A 19,605-nucleotide genomic window follows, 5' to 3' on the forward strand; every position below is an offset into this window, starting at 1 on the left:
GAAAAAGACAGATAAAAGAGTTACAAACTCTCCCATCAGATCCTCAGAATGAGCTCTCTGAATGATTCTCAGTTAAATCATTTTTCAGTCAGACATTGCAATACAGTCAACAGAAAGTAAAAGTGGCCCAAGTAAAAAAAACAAACCTAAAGATGGACTACCATAATGGATTCATCTGTCATGTCCGTCAAAGTTATCCATACTGCCTAATGTGCTGAAAAGATCACAACTGGATCCTGGTGCATCTGTATGTGTTTTGTAATAAAATATTTTCTCATTATTCTCACAGGATTTCTTACAGTTAACTAAAAGAAGCTCCAAGCATCACCAATCAGATGATGACTGTACTGTGAGACATCAGTAAGTTCCTTGTATTCCCTGTTTTATGCCTTTTATGTTCATGAAACATCTTTGTGGCACAATCTCATACAGTATGATCCTCCAGCATTTTTCTCAGGATCCACAATTAAAGCATTTACCGTATATACTCGAGTATAAGCCTACCCGTGTATAAGCCGAGGCACCTAATTTTGCCACGAAATACTGGGTAAACTTATTGACTCAAGTATAACCCGGGTATACATTGTCCCCTCATCCCCGTCCTGGTATGCATGGCTCCCCCGTCCCTGTCCGTGTATACATGGCTCCTTATCCCCTATCCTTGTATGCATGGCTCCCCCATCACTCTGTCCTGGTGTGCATGGCTCCCCTGTCCTTGTATGCATAGCTCCTTATCCCCTGTCCTTGTATGCATGGCTCCCCGTCCCTGTCCTTGTATGCATGGCTCCTTATCCCCTATCCTTGTATGCATGGCTTCCCCATTGCTGTCCTTGTATGCATGTCTCCTTGTCCCCTATCCTTGTATTCATGGTTCCCTGGTCCCTGTCCTTGTATGCATGGCTCCTTATCCCCTATCCTTGTATGCATGGCTCCTTATCCCCTATTCTTGTATTCATGACTCCCCCGTCCCTGTCCTTGTATGCATGGCTCCTTATCCCCTATCTTTGTATGCATGGCTCCCCCATTGCTGTCCTGGTATGCATGGCTCCCTGTCACTGTGTTTGTATGCATGGCTCCTTATCCCCTATCCTTGTATGCATGGTTCTCCGGTCCCTGTCCTTGTATGCATGGCTCCCCCATTGCTGTCCTTGTATGCATGTTTCCTATTAAAGAAAAAAAATTCTACTCACCTTTCTGCGCACCCTCGCAGTATCTCGTTCCGGCACCAGCAGCTCTTCCTGCCGAGAGATCATGTGGCCCCACTCATTAAGGTAATGAATATTCACTCCATGCCCATGGGAGTGGAGAGGCATGCATATTCATTACCTTAATGAGCAGGGCCACGTGATCACTCGGCCGGAAATGCTGCTGGCTCCAGAACCAATGAGATGCTGCGATGGCGTGCAGGAAGGTGAGTAGGATGTGTGCAGTAAGCCAGCGGCTGTGGGTGTCACTGTGCGCGCTATAAGAGAAATGAATATTCATTTCTCTTTAGTAGCGGCACAGGCTTTAGCCACAGCTGCCTCCTGTGACCCGCTGCTCCGTCGCACCCCCTCCCCCGCCGGCAGTTTGGGACAATTGACTCGTGCATAAGCCGAGGGGGCATTTTCAGCACAAAAAAATATGCTGAAATACTTGTCTTATATGCAAGTATATATGGTATGTGTTTGCTCCTTAAGGCCTATGCCTACGCTGCAGATTTGTCACGTTTTTTTTCTCGGGTACAAGCTTTTTATTTTTGACTAGCAGATTTCACTCATGCTAATGAGTGGGGAAAAATCTGCGCCAAAAACACATCAAAAAAGGCGTAAAAAAGCTCCTAAGTTTCTGCACCAAATATTTGTGTGCACATAGCCTAAGGGTGAGTGCACACGCTGCGGATTCACCTGCGTATTTTTCCGTGTGGATTTGCAGGTAAAACCGCAGGTAAAGTGATCTGCGGTTTTCCTGTGGATTTGCCAGCGGTTTTCCCCTGCGGATTGACACCTGGACAATGGAACAGGTGCCAAACCGCTGCGGAATCCGCAGAAAGAATTGACGTGCTGCGGATTTAAAACCGTAGCAAATCCGCACGGAAAAATCCGCAGCATGTGCACTGCGGATTTTAAATCCCATTGGCTAACATTGTACTGTACCATGTCTGCGGAACTGCTGCGGATCCGCAGGGCCAAATCCGCTGTGGATCCGCAGCAGAATCCGCAGCGTGTGCACATACCCTAAGGGAACAACCCTTCTTGTCCACGGAACTGCTGTCTGTGTACTAAAATCCCCCTGCAGCCATGAACCTGACATTATTGTTAGGGAATCGAACTGTAATAGTGTATAATACAAAATTCAAGCACCACTCATGGTCAGCCAAGTAATCCACCCCAAATAACCACTTTAAAGAAAATCTGTCAGGATTTACATCCCAAACTATTTATATGTGTGTAGCCCCCTTCAAAGACATGTCCAGCAATACTTAAATTACCAGTCCTTTCCTCCATTACTAAGAAATCAGAGTTTGAACTGATACATAAATGAGGCTGAATAACTATTTGAAGACCTGAAGCCTCAGTCATCCAGCTCTGTTCCTGCCCAGCGGCGCTTCTTGCTGCTTGACTGATGACTCCTTTGCCTGTAGTCACATTGCATAGAGCCGTTAGACAAGCAGGAGGATTCTGCATTGAGTGAGGAATAGAGCTGGAGTGACAGTGGCTTCCGATCTATAAATAGGTCTTCTGTCTGATTTGCATATTTCTCTTCTGGAGGAACATACTGGCCGTGTAAATCTATTTCTGGACTGGTCTTTGAAATAACTATGGCGTGCATTGTGCTATGAAAATGACTTAGCAGTATGATTCGCCAGAACAGTACAGTGACGGCAATTCCAATCAACTTTTTTTTTTCTGAAGTGGTTGAAAAAAACTTGGAAATTCATAAAAAAAGTTTTTATTTGTGTCACCATTTTTGCGAGACCTTTCATTTTTATTTCAGTGGGGCTGTTTGAGGGTTCATTTTTTGATTGGTGCATAGTAGTGATGAGCAAATGTGCTTGGTGTTATCTGAGCATGCTCATGTACTAACCAAGTGACTTCAGCATGCTTGAATAATATGTTTGAGTCCAGGCTGTTCAACAGACTAACAAACATGCAATCCCTGCATGTGCTGTGGCTGTGGAACAGCCACGAGACATGCAGGCGCAGGGACTCAAACATATTTTTCGAACATGCCAAATAGACTCGGTTAGCACCCGAGCATGCTCAGATAACACCTAATCCGAGCTCGTTCACTCATCACTACTGGTGAGCTCACCTTTTTATTGACACCATTTTGAGGTTGATATAACATTTTGTTCACTTCTTACTGTATTTTTCTGCAGTGTTGGGGTGAACAAACAACTGCAGTTCTGTTGTTTCGATTGTTTTTCTCTTTATGGTGTTTTTTCGATCCAGTTAAAGTGAACCTGTCAGCAGCACAGTAACCTACAGTCACTGTCAGGTCGGCACACTTATACTGAATAAAATGATAACTTGTTGATGAAATCCGTCTTGTGGTTGTTGTTTAATCTTTATTTTCAGTTTTCAGTTAATGATATGCTCGTGCTTCGGGCCGACCTGTGGGGGGGGCTTCATGTGGTGCCCTGATTAGGTATTCACCAGCCGACCTCACACTGTCTGTAGGTTACTGTGCTGCTGACAGGTTCACTTTAATTAATTTTATATTTGAATAGAACAGGCTTGCTTTTATTTTTTTAATGTTTTTTTTTTTAATAGGGGAAATGGTGATTATTCAAATTTTTATAAATAAATTATCTTTTTCATAATTTGTTAAACTTTCTTTCACCTTTTTTACTTTCTTTTTAAATCGCCTTGGGGTATGTCTAAGTATTTTGGCGTGCTCGTCGGAGTTTTAGTTTCTGTCGCCGTAGCTGCATGATGTGCGGCTGCTAGACAGCCTGAATACATGTGGTAGTTGCCTGTTTGTTAGGGCATCGCCACATGTATTCAGGCTGTCTAGCAGCCATGAATCATGCAGCACCGCGACAGAAACTAAATCTCTGAGCACGTCAAAATACTCGGAGATCACCCGAGCAACGAGTATACTCACTCATCACTAATTATATTATATTTCTGAACCTAACTGTATTGATAGTACAAAAATTATACTTTTTACTTGATAGGAATTATGCTAGTCTAAATTCTGTTCCTCAGTGGCCGACAAACAAGTTGGAAAGAGAAGTGCTTTCTTCTCTATGTAAGTTTTTGCCTTTTCTTTATGTTTTGTTTTTGTAAAAAGTGTTATTTGTTCTGTTGTTGTTTGTGCTGTTATTTAAGGTTTTTTGTGCGCTGGGCGCAGCGCCAGCAAAATCTGCGCAGCGCCAGCAAAATCAGATCAGCACACGATCAACGCACCCAACGCTAAGTATAGGGTACGCTGATCGCATGCACAGTCATGCGATTGGAGGAGGAGATGACAGGAGGGGGCGGGGCGGGGCTTAGCGCTGCGCCCAGAAACGCTAGTCTGAAACTAGCCTTATTTCCAATAATACAGCATCAGATAAGGTACCTGGGGATAAAGATGAGAAAAGATTACTATGGGGTAATATACATGTGGTTGTTAGTGTTTTTAATCTCTGCCTTATTTCCTGCATCTGCTAAATCTGTGCTCAAGCTAACTAAAACTGAGCATAAGAAATGTTTTTTATTTTCTCTGTCAATGCCCTAAGGTTTCACAAACTGATTTCTCTCACCCTGAAATGACTGAGATAGGGCGTTATGGAGCATACTAAACTGCCCCGAGAAGCTTTTATGCCATCTCATGTAAATCTTTTTTTAGGCTTTTCATTTCCTTAAAAGTATTGACTGTCGCCGCTCACTTCTCTATCAGGAGGTAAGCGGTGCAGCTATTCATGGACCTTTTCCAATGCAAAGGTATCGAAATGTTTCCAAACTAGAAATTTTCCATGTCTCAGTTGTTCTTAATTTTCTGTGTTTAACCAAAGCGGGTAATATGTTCCTTAAAAAATTGTTGGAAAACTTCAATAAAGATACTTTAGTAAGAAAAAAAGAAATCTTGAAATTATCCACAGGGTGTCACTCTGTAACTCGGAAAGAAGTTATAATGGAAGGAATGTGATTAATGGAAAATCACAACCTATACATCATTTTGTATGGAAAATGTATACATTATTACTAGTTAAAACACATTCATCTAATATCAATAAAGGAAGTCTGTATGGCTAGATGTGGTCATCGAATACAGTACATATGGTGCTATAATGAAGTACCTGAAGCTAAGGCTATGTGTACTCCATCATCTAAAGATGACCTGTTGTAAAATGTTTTATTTTAATTATTAAACTTACAAATGTATGGTGAGCACAAAGTGATTAGCCATAGAGCACATAGTATTAGCATAAACCCCTATAATAAATGAGTACACTGAACTATACACTGAATATAAAAGGTATATATTTTATTGAATATTAATTAAAATTTAAATACACATAAAATGTACGACACAGTAGTGACTCAATAAACGAAATATAAAACGGAATGATGCAAGTAATGAATCAACAACTCAAGTGTTATAAATTCTGCAGAAAACACATGGTCTAGAGATACAAGTGCTTCTCACAAAATTAGAATATCACCAAAAAGTTAATTTATTTCAGTTCGTCAATTCCAAAAGTGAAACTCGTATATTATATCGAGTCGTTGCAAACAGAGTGTTTATTTCTGTTGATGTTGATGATTATGGTTACAGCCAATGAAAACCCAAAAGTCATTACCTCAGTAAATTAGAATACTTTATAACACCAGCTTGAAAATTTTTTTTTAAAATCCGAAATGTTGGCCTACTGAAATGTATGTTCAATAAATACACTCAATACTTAGTTGCAGCGTCGGACTGGAGTACCCTGGACCCACCAGAGAAAAATAATTCTTGGAGCCCACCATCATACCTCCCAACTTTTGAAGAAGGGAAGGAGGGACAAAGGTTGCGGCGCGCTGTGGCAAATTTTAGGCCACACCCCAACCACACCCATTTCCCGACTGGCCACACCCATGTCCACGCCCCAACCACACCCATTTAGCACTGCTGATCACACTGACTGGTACTGAGGGCACAGTGGCTGGCATTATGGGCACAGTGACTGGCATTGTGGGCACAGTGGCTGGTACTGTTGGCACACTGACTGGTACTGAGGAAAAGAAAGAACAGAGAGAGAAAAAAGAAAACAGAGAAAGAAAGAACAGAGAGCGAAAGAACAGAGAGAGAAAGAAACCGGTGAAAGAAAGAACAGAGAGAAAAAAAACAAAGAAAGAACAGAGAAAGAAAGAAAGAACAGAGAGAGAAAGAAGAAAATAGAGAGAGAAAGGGGAAAGAAAAAGAAAGAGGGGAAAGAAAGAACAGACAAAGAAAGAACTGAGATAGAAAGAAAGGAAGAACAGAGAGAGAGAGAAAGAAGGAGGGGAAAGAAAGAACAGAGAGTGAAAGAAATAGCAGAGAGAGAGATAGAAAGGGGAAAGAAAGATAAGAGAGAAAGAAAGGGGAGAGAAAGAGAACAGAGAGAAAGAAATAATAAAGAAAAGAGGGGAAAGGAAGAACAGAAAGAAAGAACAGAGATAGAAAGAAAAAAAGAAAAATTAGAGAAAGAAAGAACAGAGAGAAAGAAAGTGTGGAGAGGGAAAGAAAGAACAGAGAGAAAGAAAGATTAGAGAGGGAAAGAAAGAAACAGAGAAAGAAAGATTAGAGAGGGAAAGAAAGAACAGAGAGAGAGAAAGAAACAGAGCAAAAGAAAAATTAGAAAGGAAAAGAAAGAACAGAGAGAGAAAGAAACAAAGAGAGAAAGAAAATAAGATTCTATAAAGATACTATAGCAGTCCAGCTCCCATTGTAATGCCCACCTGAACCTCCCGGCGCAGGACATATCATGATCTGCTCACATTGCCGGCATTCCCGATTCCAAGGCGATCCTGCTGTCTGCGCTGTCGGAGGAGGACACGGTGATGGATCTGAAGCATTCCCTGAAGTGCCTCCATGGTTCCGTCACAATCTCCCGAAATTACCTTATTTCTGGTCAGCTTCCAGCACGTCACGTGCAAGTTTTAAAGTGCTCCTCGGGGCTCCGCCGTGTACTCCTGTGTCCGCAGGAAAAGTAAGCTCCCGGTCGGAACAGTGGGGCAGACTCTCAAAATCAGGACAGTCCTGCTGGATCCGGGATGGTTGGGAGGTATGAATGCTCCCCACCATACACATAGTACGCGCACGGCTCTGCACACCTCATACAAACACAGTTCCGCTTTGAAGGGATTCAGAAAGAGAATTGGAGGGATCCAATGGCTGGATATCCTTAAAGACAAAAATGTCCAGGAAGGATGGGAAATCTTGAAAAGTGAAATTCTCAAAGCACAATTGTTAACAATTCCGAAAAGAGGGAAGAATAGCAAGCATTTAAGGAAACCAGGATGGATGAACACAGAACTTAAGCACATGCTAAAAAGGAAGAAAAAAATGTTTATAAAATGGAAAGAGGGAGGCATATCTAAAGAAGAATATAATGCTGTCTGCAGAACCTGCAGGGCACAAATCAGATTAGCTAAAGCTGAAAATGAATTGAGGCTTGCAAGAGATGTCAAAAGCAATAATAAAGGATTTTGGGGATATGTCAAAAGTAAAAGAAAAGTCAAAGATGCTATAGGATTTTTACAGGATGAAAATGATGAAATGGATGTTGAGAAGGCCGAACTTTTAAATTCCTATTTTGCATCTGTTTTCTCTCAGAAAGGAACTGTAACATCAACTGTTCTTCATTGTCCTATTAAAGGAATAGAAGAATCCAGGATATCTATAAACAGAAAGATAGTGAGGAAACACTTAGCTAACCTAAATGAATTCAAGTCTCCAGGTCCAGATGAATTACACCCCAGAGTACTGAAGGAGATAGCAGAAGAAATTTTTGAACCCCTCTCCATAATCTTTGAAAATTCTTGGAGAACAGGAGAAGTGCCAGAAGACTGGAGAAGAGCAAATGTTGTTCCTATCTTCAAAAAGGGGAAGAAGGTGGACCCAGGCAACTATAGGCCGGTGAGTCTGACTTCTATACCAGGAAAGATCTTTGAACAGATTATTAAACAACATGTATGTCAGTACCTGGATAAGAATGAAGTGATTAAACATAGTCAGCATGGGTTTGTAACTAATAAGTCATGTCAAACTAACTTAATTTCCTTCTATGACGGAATCACTGATTGGGTGGATCAAGGAAATGCTGTAGATATAGTATATCTTGACTTCAGCAAAGCATTTGACAAAGTATCTCACACAATCCTTATTGAAAAAATGACTAAATATGGAATGGACAAGGCAACTGTTAGGTGGATTAATAACTGGCTTAGTGATCGGACCCAAAGAGTGGTCGTAAATGGCTGCACATCCAGTTGGAAGAATGTGTCAAGTGGGGTACCACAGGGCTCTGTCCTGGGCCCTGTATTGTTCAACATCTTTATCAATGATTTAGATGAAGGAATTGAGGGTAAACTGATTAAATTTGCTGATGACACAAAGCTAGGAGGGATAGCTAATACTAGAGAAGAGAGAGAGAGGATTCAAAAAGATATAAATAAACTGGAGAAGTGGGCAGCAACTAACAGAATGGTTTTTAACAGGGAAAAATGCAAAGTACTACATCTGGGCAATAAAAATGAAAAAAGCATATACAGAATGGGAGGAATAGGGCTAAGCAACAGCACATGTGAAAAAGACTTGGGTATACTAATAGATCACAGACTGAATATGAGTCAACAGTGTGATGCAGCAGCAAAAAAGGCAAATGCAATTCTAGGATGTATTAACAGAAGCATACAGTCTAGATCACGTGAAGTCATTATTTCCCTCTACTCCTCTTTGGTCAGACCTCATCTGGAATATTGTGTCCAGTTTTGGGCACCACATTTTAAAAAAGACATCAACAAACTGGAGCAAGTTCAGAAAAGAGCGACCAGAATGGTGACAGTCTTATGAGGAAAGGTTGCAGGATTTGGGAATGTTTAGTTTGAAAAAGAGAAGACTGAGAGGAGACTTAATAGCTGTCTACAAATATCTAAAGGGCTGTCACATTGTAGAAGGATCAACTTTATTCTCATTTGCACAAGGAAAGACTAGAAGCAATGGGATGAAACTGAATGGGAGGAGACACAGATTAGATATTAGAAAAAACTTTTTGACAGTTAGAGTGATCAATGAGTGGAACAAGCTGCCACGAGAAGTGGTGAGTTCTCCTTCAATGGAAGTCTTCAAACAGAGGCTGGACAGACATTTGACTGGGATGATTTAGCGACTCCTGCTTTGAGCAGGGGGTTGGACCAGATGGCCCAGGAGGTCCTTTCCAACTCTACGATTCTATGATTCTATGAATGCCTCGTACACACACAGCTCCGCTCCGTACACCACGCACACACGCGGCGCCACTCAGTACACATATGGCTCCACTCCGTAAACCTCGTACACATGCGGCTCTGCTCCGTACACCTTGTACACACATGACTCCACTCAGTACACACATGGCTCCATTTCGTAAACTTCGTACACACATGGCTCCGCGCCGTACACCTCGCACACACACGGCTCCACTCAGTACACACATGGCTCCACTCCATAAACATGGCTCTGCTCCGTACACACACGGCTTAGCTCCAAACACTTCGTACACACAGGGCTCTGTTGCGTACACCCTGTACACGTGGCTCCGTACACCACGTACACACATGGCTCCGTACACTTCATACACACAGGGCTCCGTTCCGTACACCTTGTACACACACGGCTCCGCTCCATACACCCCGTACACACACGGCTCCGCTCCATACACCTTGTACACGCGGCTCCGATCCATACACCTCGTACACACACGGCTCCATACACTTCAAACACATAGGGCTCCATTCTGTACACCTTGTACACACACGGCTCCGCTCCGTACACCAAGTACACACACGGCTCCACTCCGTACACCTTGTACACACGCAGGCTCCGCTCCGCAAACCCCATACAAACGTGGCTCCGCTCCATACACCCCATACACTCGCGGCTCTGCTCCGCACACCCTGTGCACACAGAGCTCCGCTCCATACACCTTGTACACATACACACACGGCTCCACTCCGTACACCTCGTACACACATGGCTCCGCTCCGCACACCCCATACACACGAGGTTCCGCTCCATAGACCCCATACACATGTGGGTCCGCTCCGTACACCCCATACACACGCGGCTCTGCTCCATAAAAATTGTACACACGCGGCTCCGCTCCGTACACCTCGTGCACACATATGGCTCTGCTTCGTACACCTCGTACACACAGCTCCACTCTGTACACCTGGTACACACGACTCCATTCTGTAGGCCTCATACAAACGTGGCTCTGCTCCGTACACCTCGTACACCTCTGCTTCATCCACCCTGTAAACCCCTCCTGACCCACACATAAACTTCCCCTCTTCCAGCACCATGACAACAAGCACAGCAGAGTCCTGCATACACTGAGCCCCCTGATTATTATTATTTATTTATATAGCGCCGTTAATTCCATGGTGCTGTACATGAGAAGGGGGGTTACATACAAAGTTATAGATATCGTTAACAGTAAACAAATTTACAATGACAGACTGGTACAGAGGGGAGGGGACCCTGTCCTTGCGGACTTACATTCTGCGGGATAGTGGGGAAGAGACAGAAGGTCGGGGGTGCAGCAGCTCTGGTGGTGATGAGGCGGCAGCTTAGGCGTTGGTGAGGCGGCAGAATGGTCATTGCAGGCTGTAAGCTTTCCTGAAAAGATGGGTTTTCAGGTTCCGTTTGAAGGATCCGAGTGTGGTGGATAATCGGATGTGTTGAGGCATGGCATTCCAGAGGATAGGGGATATTCGGGAGAAATCTTGGAGGCGGTTGTGTGAGGAACGAATAAGTGTGGAGGAGAGTAGGAGGTCTTGAGAGAATCGAAGATTACATGAGGGAAGATATTGGGAGATTAGTTCAGAGATATAGGGAGGGGAAAGGTTGTGGATGGCTTTGTAGGTCAGTGTTAGTAGTTTGAACTGGATTCGTTGGGGAATTGAGAGCCAATGGAGGGATTTGCAGAGGGGGGAGACAAGGGAGTAGCGAGGAGAGAGGTGGATTAGTTGGGCAGCAGTATTGAGGACAGACTGGAGTGGTGCAAGAGAGTTAGTAGGGAGACCACAGAGGAGAGTGTTGCATTAGTCAAGGCGGAGGATGATGAGGGCATGTACAAGAGTTTTAGTAGATTGAGGACTGAGGAAGGGACGGATTCTGGAAATATTTTGAGTTGGAGGCGACAGGAGGTGGCATTGGTTTGAAGGACAGGGCAGAGTCGAGAGTTACTCCGAGGCAGCGGATTTCTGGTGCGGGAGAGAGCGTGATGCCGTTTACCATAATAGATAAATCGGGTAGGGAAGATACGTTAGATGGAGGAAAGATAATGAGTTCAGTTTTGTCTACGTTGAGTTTTAGGAAGCGAGAGGTGAAAAAGGAGGATATGGCTGATAGACACTCTGGGATTCTGGACAGCAGAGAGGTGACATCTGGGCCAGAGAGGTAGTTCTGAGTGTCATCTGCATACAGGTGGTACTGGAAGCCATGGGATTTTGAGTTGTCCTAGGCCAAGAGTATAGATGGAAAAAAGTAGGGGCCTCAGGACAGAGCCTTGGGGGACTCCAACAGAGAGGGGGCGGGAGGAGGAGGTAGTGTGGGAGTGGGAAACGCTGAATGTGCGGTCAGAAAGGTATGAGGAAATCCAGGACAGGGCAAGGTCTTTGATGCCACGAGAAGAAAAAATCTGTAGTAGTAGGCAGTGGTCAACTGTGTCAAAGGCAGAGGACAGGTCAAGATGGAGGAGGATGGAGAACTGTCTGTTAGTTTTGGTTGTGAGTAAGTCATTAGTCATTTTGGTCAGGGCATTTCAGTGGAGTGGTGGGAGCAAAAGCCAGATTGCAGGATGTCAAGGAGGGAGTTAGATGAGAGGTGGGAGGAAAGTTGAGCATGGACATGCTGTTCAAGGAGTTTGGAAGCAAACGGGAGCAGTGATATGGGGCAATAGCTGGGCATAGCAGTTGGGTCAAGGCAGAGGGGAAGGTACCAGAAGTTAGGGTTGGGTTAGGGATGGAATTATCATGTTACTGAGGTTGGGGAGCAGGTAGGAAGGGATGGAGTCAAGTGCACAAGTGGTGAGGCGTGATTTGGAAAGGAGATGAGTAAGCTCTCCTTCAGTGATGTTGGAGAGGGAGGTTATTAGGGACGGGGAGAGGTCTGGTATGTGGAGCGGTTGGGGTGGTGGGACTGTAAAGGTTTGCCATGTTTGGTCAATCTTGTTTTTAAAGTAGGTGGCAAATTCCTCAGCAGAGATGAGGGGAGTTGGAGGTGGCAGTGGTGGGCGGAAGAGAGAGTTGAATGTACTGAACAGTTATTTTGGGTTGTGGGATAATGAAAATACAAGGTTTGTGAAATAGGTCTGTTTAGCAGAGGTGAGGGCTGATTTAAAGGCAAGTGTAGCTTCTTTGAAAGCAGTGAAGTCGTCTGGCAGGCGTGTTTTCTTCCAATGCCGCTCCGCGACCCAGGATGCTTGTCAAAGTTTTTTGGTGAGGTTGTTGTGCCAGGGTTGCCTATTGATTTGTCGCACTTTGCCATGCATGAGAGGAGCGACTGAGTCTATGGCTGATGTGAGGGTGGCGTTGTAGAAGGCGGTGGCACTGTCCATGCTGTGGAGTGAAGATATGGAGGACAGAGGTAGAAGAGAGTCTGAGAGTCTGTGAATGTCTAGGTGTGCGAGGTTTCTGCGAGGATGTGCTATTGGCTGGACATGGGGGGCAGGTGAGAAGGACAAGGATGAGAAGGTGAGTACATGGTGGTCAGATAGGGGGAAGGGAGAGGTTGTGAGATTAGATAGGGAACAGAGGCGGGTGAAGATGAGGTCTAATGTATGTCCATCTGTGTGGGTGGCTGTGGAGGACCACTGATTAAGTCCAAAGGATGAGGTAAGTGACAGGAGTTTGGAGACTGCTGGCTGGTGGGTGTCAATGGGGATGTTGAAGTCCCCCATGATGATGGTGGGGATGTCAGCAGATAGAAATTGGAGGAGCCAGGTGGAGAATTGGTCGATGAAGGCAGTGGCTGAGCCCGGTGGTCGGTATATGACAGCCATTTGGAGATTACAGGAAGAGTAAATACGGACAGAGTGAACCTCGAAAGAAGGGAGGATAAGGGAGGGTGGGGGTTGGATAGGGTTGAAGGAGCAGTTTTTAGAAAGGAGAAAAAACACTCCTCCACCTTGTCTGTTGCCAGGGCGAGGAGTGTGGGTAAAGTGGAGGCCGCCATAACTCAGTGCGGCCGGAGAGGCCGTGTCATGGGGTGTCAGCCAAGTCTCAGTGAGGGCCAGGAAGGAAAGGTTGTGGGAGGTAAAGAGGTTGTGGATCACGTGGAGCTTGTTGCAGATGGAGCGAGCATTCCAAAGTGCTCCTGAAAGAGGGTGCGGGAGGGAGGGGGTCAGTGGCACAGGTTTTAAGTGTGAGGGATTGTGGTAATTTCTCTTAGTGTGAGAAAGATAGGGGTGAGAATTAGTGGAATGTATGAGGCGGGGGGGCCAGGATTACTGCTTCAATGCGGCTTGGCATGGATGTGATCAGCCTGTGGCACTGCTGAGGTGTTATGGAAGCCCAGGTTGCTTTGATAGCAGCCTTCAGCTCCTCTGCATTGTTAGGTCTGGTGTCTCTCATCTTCCTCTTGATAATAGCACATAGATTATCTATGGGGTTAAGGTCGGGCGAGTTTGCTGGACAATCAAGCACAGTTATACTGTTTTTAAACCAGGTATTAGTACTTTTGGCAGTGTGGACAGGTGCCATGTCCTGCTAGGAATGAAATTTCCATCTCCAAAAAGCTTGTCAGCAGAGGGAAGCATGAAGTGCTCTAAAATTTCCTGGTAGACGGCTGCGCTGACTTTGGTCTTGATAAAACACAGTGGACCTACACCAGCAGATGACCTGGCTCCCAAACCATCACTGATTATGGAAAACTCGCACTAGACCTCAGCAGCTTGGATTATGTGCCTCTTCACTCTTCCTCCAGACTCTGGGGCCTTGATTTCCAAATTAAATGAAAAATTTACTTCCATCTGAAAATAAAAACTTTGGACCACTAAGCAAGTTAGGGTAAGTTCACACAGGGTGTTTTTTCCAGCTTTTTATGCTAATTTTCAGCTGCTTTTTCCATTACCAGCAAAGCCTATGAGATTTCAGAAATCTCATGCACACACATTGTATTTTTGTGTCATCAGGATTTTGTGCTTTGCTGCATTTTTTGGACATAGAGCATGTCACTTCTTTCAGCATTTCTGCTGCGTTTTTTCACCCATTGGCTTGAATGGGTGTTGAAAAAAAAAACGCTGCAAAAACGTAGGTATCATTACTTGCTGCTTTTTTTCTGCAGAAAAGTCATGGCCAGCAGGAAGTGACCTCACAGCCAAGAGCTTGGGATGTGGTTAGTGACATTGAGCTATTGTGAGGTAGTGTCAGGTGGTAGTGAGGTGTTAAGAGCTATTGTGAGGTAGTGTCAGGTAGTAGTGAGGTGTTAAGAGCTATTGTGAGGTAGTGTCTGGTAGTAGTGAGGTGTTAAGAGCTATTGCGAGGTAGTGTCAGGTAGTAGTGAGGTGTTGAGCTATTGTGAGGTTGTGTCTGCTAGTAGTGAGGTGTTAAGAACTATTTTGAGGTAGTGTCTGGTAGTAGTGAGGTATTACCAGCTATTGTGAGGTAGTGTCTGGTAGTAGTGAGGTGTCCTGATAATGAGCTATTGTGAGGTAGTTTCTGGTAGTAATGAGGTGTTAAGAGCTATTGTGAGGTAGTGTCAGGTAGTAGAGAGGCGTTAAGAGCTATTGTAAGGTAGTGTCAGGTAGTAGTGAGATGTTAAGGGCTATTGTGAGGTAGTGTCTGGTAGTAGTGAGGTGTCCTGATAGTGAGCTATTGTGAGGTAGTGTCAGGGGGTAGTGAGGTGTTAAGAACTATTGTGAGGTAGTGTCAAGTAGTAGTGAGGTGTTGAGCTATTGTGAGGTTGTGTCTGCTAGTAGTGAGGTGTTAAGAACTATTTTGAGGTAGTGTCTGGTAGTAGTGAGGTATTACGAGCTATTGTGAGGTAGTGTCTGGTAGTAGTGAGGTGTCCTGATAGTGAGCTATTGTGAGGTAGTTTCTGGTAGTAATGAGGTGTTAAGAGCTATTGTGAGGTAGTGTCAGGTAGTAGAGAGGCGTTAATGTCAAGATTGTTTGTGCAGCATGTGGTCCGATTGCATGGGGTACCCCTGAATGTTGTGTCTGACAGAGGTGTGCAGTTTGTGGCCAAATTTTGGAGGGCGTTCTGTATGAAATTGGGCATCTCACTCTCCTTCTCGTCGGCATATCACCCGGAGAGTAATGGTCAGACAGAACGCACCAATCAATCCCTGGAACAAATTCTCAGGTGTCTGACCTCCGCCAGACAGGAGGATTGGTGTGATGCGTTACCGTTGGCTGAATTCGCTTTTAACAACCGGGTGAGTCAGTCCACCAACATGTCCCCATTCCTGATTAACTATGGCTTTAATCCGCATTTTGGGGAGTTTTCTCGGGTGGATTCCGGTTGTCCAGGAGCAGAGGGGTCCGTTCAACGGTTAAAAAACCTCTGGGCTGAAGTCCGGCGTAATATCTCTCGAGCCCAGGGGAGATACAAATATTTTGCGGACAAAAAGAGAGCCTCGGGAGACATGTTTCAGGTGGGAGAGAAGGTTTGGCTCTCCACGCGTAATATCAACTTAAAGGTACCATCAGTTAAGTTGGGACCAAAGTTCATTGGTCCGTACGAGATTATGGAGATAGTCAACCCTGTGGCATATAGGTTGCGTCTCCCCGCCTCCTTAAAAATATCTAATGTGTTCCATAAGTCTCTGTTGAAACCAGCAGGATCTGTCAAAGAGAACTCTGAGACTGTTGTTCCTCCAGTGCTGGTGGAGGGTCAATCGGAGTATGAGGTCGGACATATTGTGGACTCTCGGCGGGTGCGCTGCTCTTTGCAGTACCTGGTCCACTGGAAGGGATATGGACCAGAAGAGCGCTCATGGGTCCCTGCTCGCTCGGTACATGCAGATCGCCTGGTTCAGGCGTTCCATGCCAAGTACCCGGGGAAGCCTGGGGGTCCAGAGGCCCCCCGTTGAGAGGGGGGTACTGTCATGATCCCAGTGCAGGTTTTTGAGCTGCACACCGGGGGTTAATGTCTGGAGCTCTGTGCAGGTTTTGACCTGCACACTTGGGGTTAATGATTGTGGCCTCTTTCTGGTTCTGGGAGAGCTTCATAAACCCCTGGGTAGCTTCAATCCCTGCCAGTTATACTTTTGCCTTTGGCCGAGTGTACTGACCCCCGTGTGCCTGTTTGTTGCTATAGCTTGTTTATATGGTTCTGACCCGATTCTGTTTCCCGTTGTGAGTTTGCCTGATGATTTTGTACTGCGTTATTATCTGTGTATGACTCATTGCCTGTGACTTGACTACTCTCTGCTCGCCCCTCTTGTACCTTGCAACTAACTGTGTATGACTCATTGCCTGTGACCTAACTACTCTCTGCTCGCCCCTCTGGTACCTTGCAGCTATCTCTGTGTGTGACTCATTGGCTACGTCCTGACTATTCTCACTGTCTATGCCCCTTGGTAACTTTGTCTCGCAGTTACTCTGCTAGGAATTGTCTTGCAGCTCCTAGCTCTGTGGAGTTTAGGCCACGCCCCTAGCAGTCACATGCTTCAGGTCCTGCGGGTGTGAAGTACACATCTACTCGGTTGCTGCCCGCTCCACAGGTAGCTTTGAGCACTGTTCGCTTTACTCAGGACACGCGCACTGGCTCAGTGAGCAAGTTCAGTGCGGTGTCTCTGACAGTTAAGAGCTATTGTAAGGTAGTGTCAGGTAGTAGTGAGGTGTTAAGGGCTATTGTGAGGTAGTGTCTGTTAGTAGTGAGGTGTTAAGAGCTATTGTGAGGTAGTGTCTGGTAGTGAGGTGTCCTGATAGTGAGCTATTGTGAGGTAGTGTCAGGGGGTAGTGAGGTGTTAAGAACTATTGTGAGGTAGTGTCAGGTAGTAGTGAGGTGTTAAGAGCTATTGTGAGGTAGTGTCAGGTAGTAGTGAGGTGTTAAGAGCTATTGTGAGGTAGTGTCTGGTAGTAGTGAGGTGTTAAGAGCTATTGTGAGGTAGTGTCTGGTAGTATTGAGGTGTTAAGAGCTATTGTGAGGTAGTGTCTGTAAAAGTGAGGTGTTTAGAGTTATTGTGAGGTAGTGTCTGGTAGTAGTGAGGTGTCCTGATAGTGAGGTATTGTGAGGGAGTGTCTGGTAGTAGCCATGTCTTGGTATAGGAGGATGAGCATTAATGTTATGGGTGGTTCTACTCGAAGCAGTTTTTATTCTTGCTCTGGGGGCACTGAACTTTATTAGCATGCACAAAGAGACACAAAAACGCATTAAAAAATGCACCAAAACCTGTGTTTTTGACGCAGCTTCTTTTCTGGCAAGAAATTAGGTTTTGCTGCAGAAAAAAAACGTAGCAAAAATGCCCTTTGTGAACTTACCCTTAAGTTCTTTTTCTCCTAGGCCCAGGTAAGACACTTCTGGCAATGTCTATTGGTCATGAGTGGCTTGACAAAAGGAATGCGATACTTGTATCTCATGTACTGGATATGTGTTATGAATGGGTCACCGAGGAGGATAGCAGGCCAAGGCTAAGCCACAGAAAACCAGAGAGGTTGGTAACTAAGCGGAAGCAGACCCCTGATCCTGTCCACACAACTAGCAGTAGCCGTGGAGCGTACCTACAATGATCCTAGACGCCTCGGCACAGCCGGAGAGCTAACTAAGCCTAAAGCAAGAAAGGGGAAATCGAAACTGCCCCTGAGCAGACCCCAGAGGAATAGATAGCCCCCAAACATATATTGTCAGTGAGACAAGATGAAAACACAAATGCAGGCAGAAAAAAAGACTGAGCAAACGATGGGGCCCACACTGACTAGACAGTACAGGAAAGCAAAGACACTGTCTGCAATCACGCAAAAAACCCTGCAAAAGTCCAACACGTTTGATGCAAAAAACACTGAAGTCACACGACTTTGCCCCCCACTATATCAGCACTCTGGTATATTCTGAAAGCAAAGCAAAAAGAGACCAATATAAAAGGGGACAAAACAAACTGGCACATGCAGTAACATATGGGCGGTGATTCAGCACAGCCCCAGCGGGAGCAAGCTGACCCGCACAAAGCAGAGATAAACAAAACCAGATCAAATGCAAACAGAATAGCAAAGGAACCACTTAGCTGAACATGCAGGGAAAGAGCAGGAGACATCACACCTCAGAAGGCACAGGAAGAAAATCACCAGCAGGGACAGAGGGAGTTAGCTGTCTTAAATCCCAATCAGAAACCCCAGATCTCCAATCGTCTTCCTCATTATCAGGTGGCAAGCCTCTGTCAATCAGATCAGCTCCACTACCTCCAGTAACCACTAGAGGGAGCCCAGAAAGAGAACTCTCAATCTGACCAGCTCCACTATCTACAGTAATCACCAGAGGGAAGCCAGAGAGAGAATTTACAACAGATATGTCTGTGTGTGGTGGCTCTTGAAGCAATGACTCCAGCAGCTGTCCATTCCTTGTGATTCTCCCCAAAATTTTGAATGACCTTTTCTTAACAATCCTTTCAAAGCTGCGTTTATCCCGGTTGCTTGTGCACCTTTTTCTACCACACTTTTTCCTTCCACTCGACTTTCTATTAATATACTTGGATACAGCACTTTGTGAACAGCCAGCTTCTTTAACAATGACCTTTTGTGGCTTACCCTCCTTGTGGAGTGTGTCAGTGACTGGCTTCTGGACATCTGTCAGGACAGCAGTCTTCCCCATGATTGTGGAGCCTACTGAAACAGACTTTTTAAACACTTAGGAAGCCTTTGCAGATGTTTTTTATTAATTATTCTATTTTACTGAGATAATGACTTTTGGGTTTTCATTGGCTGTAAGCATAATCATCAACATTACCAGAAATAAACACTTGAAATATATCACTCTGTTTGTAATGACTCTATATAATATATGAGTTTCACTTCTTGTATTGAAGAACTGAAATAAATTTACTTTTTTATGATATTCTAATTTTGTGAAAAGCAGCTGCATGTAGTGGCTCATTAGGAACAAAATAGAGAAGTGGGCAATAAATAAAATTGTCACAATATTGCAGACGGATACCACTAAATTAGGTGCACGATAAATACAATAAAGTATATTGTAATGTAGCAATCACTAAATAGGAGAATGGAGTATCATGTGGTAGCAGCAATGAAAATATATATACACAGTACATAGTACTATATAAGACTGCACATAAAAAACTCAGTTTTCAAGAGGAAAAATATTGCCACTCAATAAGTGAGCACACACACATATATATACACACACACATACATACATACATACATACATACATATATATATGTATATATATACACAGTGGCATGTAAAGGTTCGGGCAATCGTGGTCAAACTTACTGTTATTGTGAA

The 19,605-nt window shown here is 44.6% G+C and overlaps 1 long non-coding RNA gene across 1 annotated transcript in view; it reads left to right on the plus strand.

The window, feature by feature from the left end:
- The first annotated feature begins 285 nt into the window (after nucleotides 1–285).
- The window catches only part of LOC141085928 (uncharacterized), a 46,028-nt gene continuing 26,708 nt past the window's right edge, over nucleotides 286–19,605 (plus strand). Inside the window, exons 1-2 of the long non-coding RNA XR_012231442.1 lie at nucleotides 286–360; nucleotides 4,163–4,236. This is a non-coding gene — a long non-coding RNA (uncharacterized lncRNA). The remainder of the gene's footprint in view (nucleotides 361–4,162; nucleotides 4,237–19,605) is intronic.

This window comes from Dendrobates tinctorius, unplaced genomic scaffold (assembly GCF_039654945.1).
Source record: "Dendrobates tinctorius isolate UK_male_01 unplaced genomic scaffold, ASM3965494v1 ptg000007l, whole genome shotgun sequence".
Lineage (NCBI taxonomy): Eukaryota > Metazoa > Chordata > Amphibia > Anura > Dendrobatidae > Dendrobates > Dendrobates tinctorius.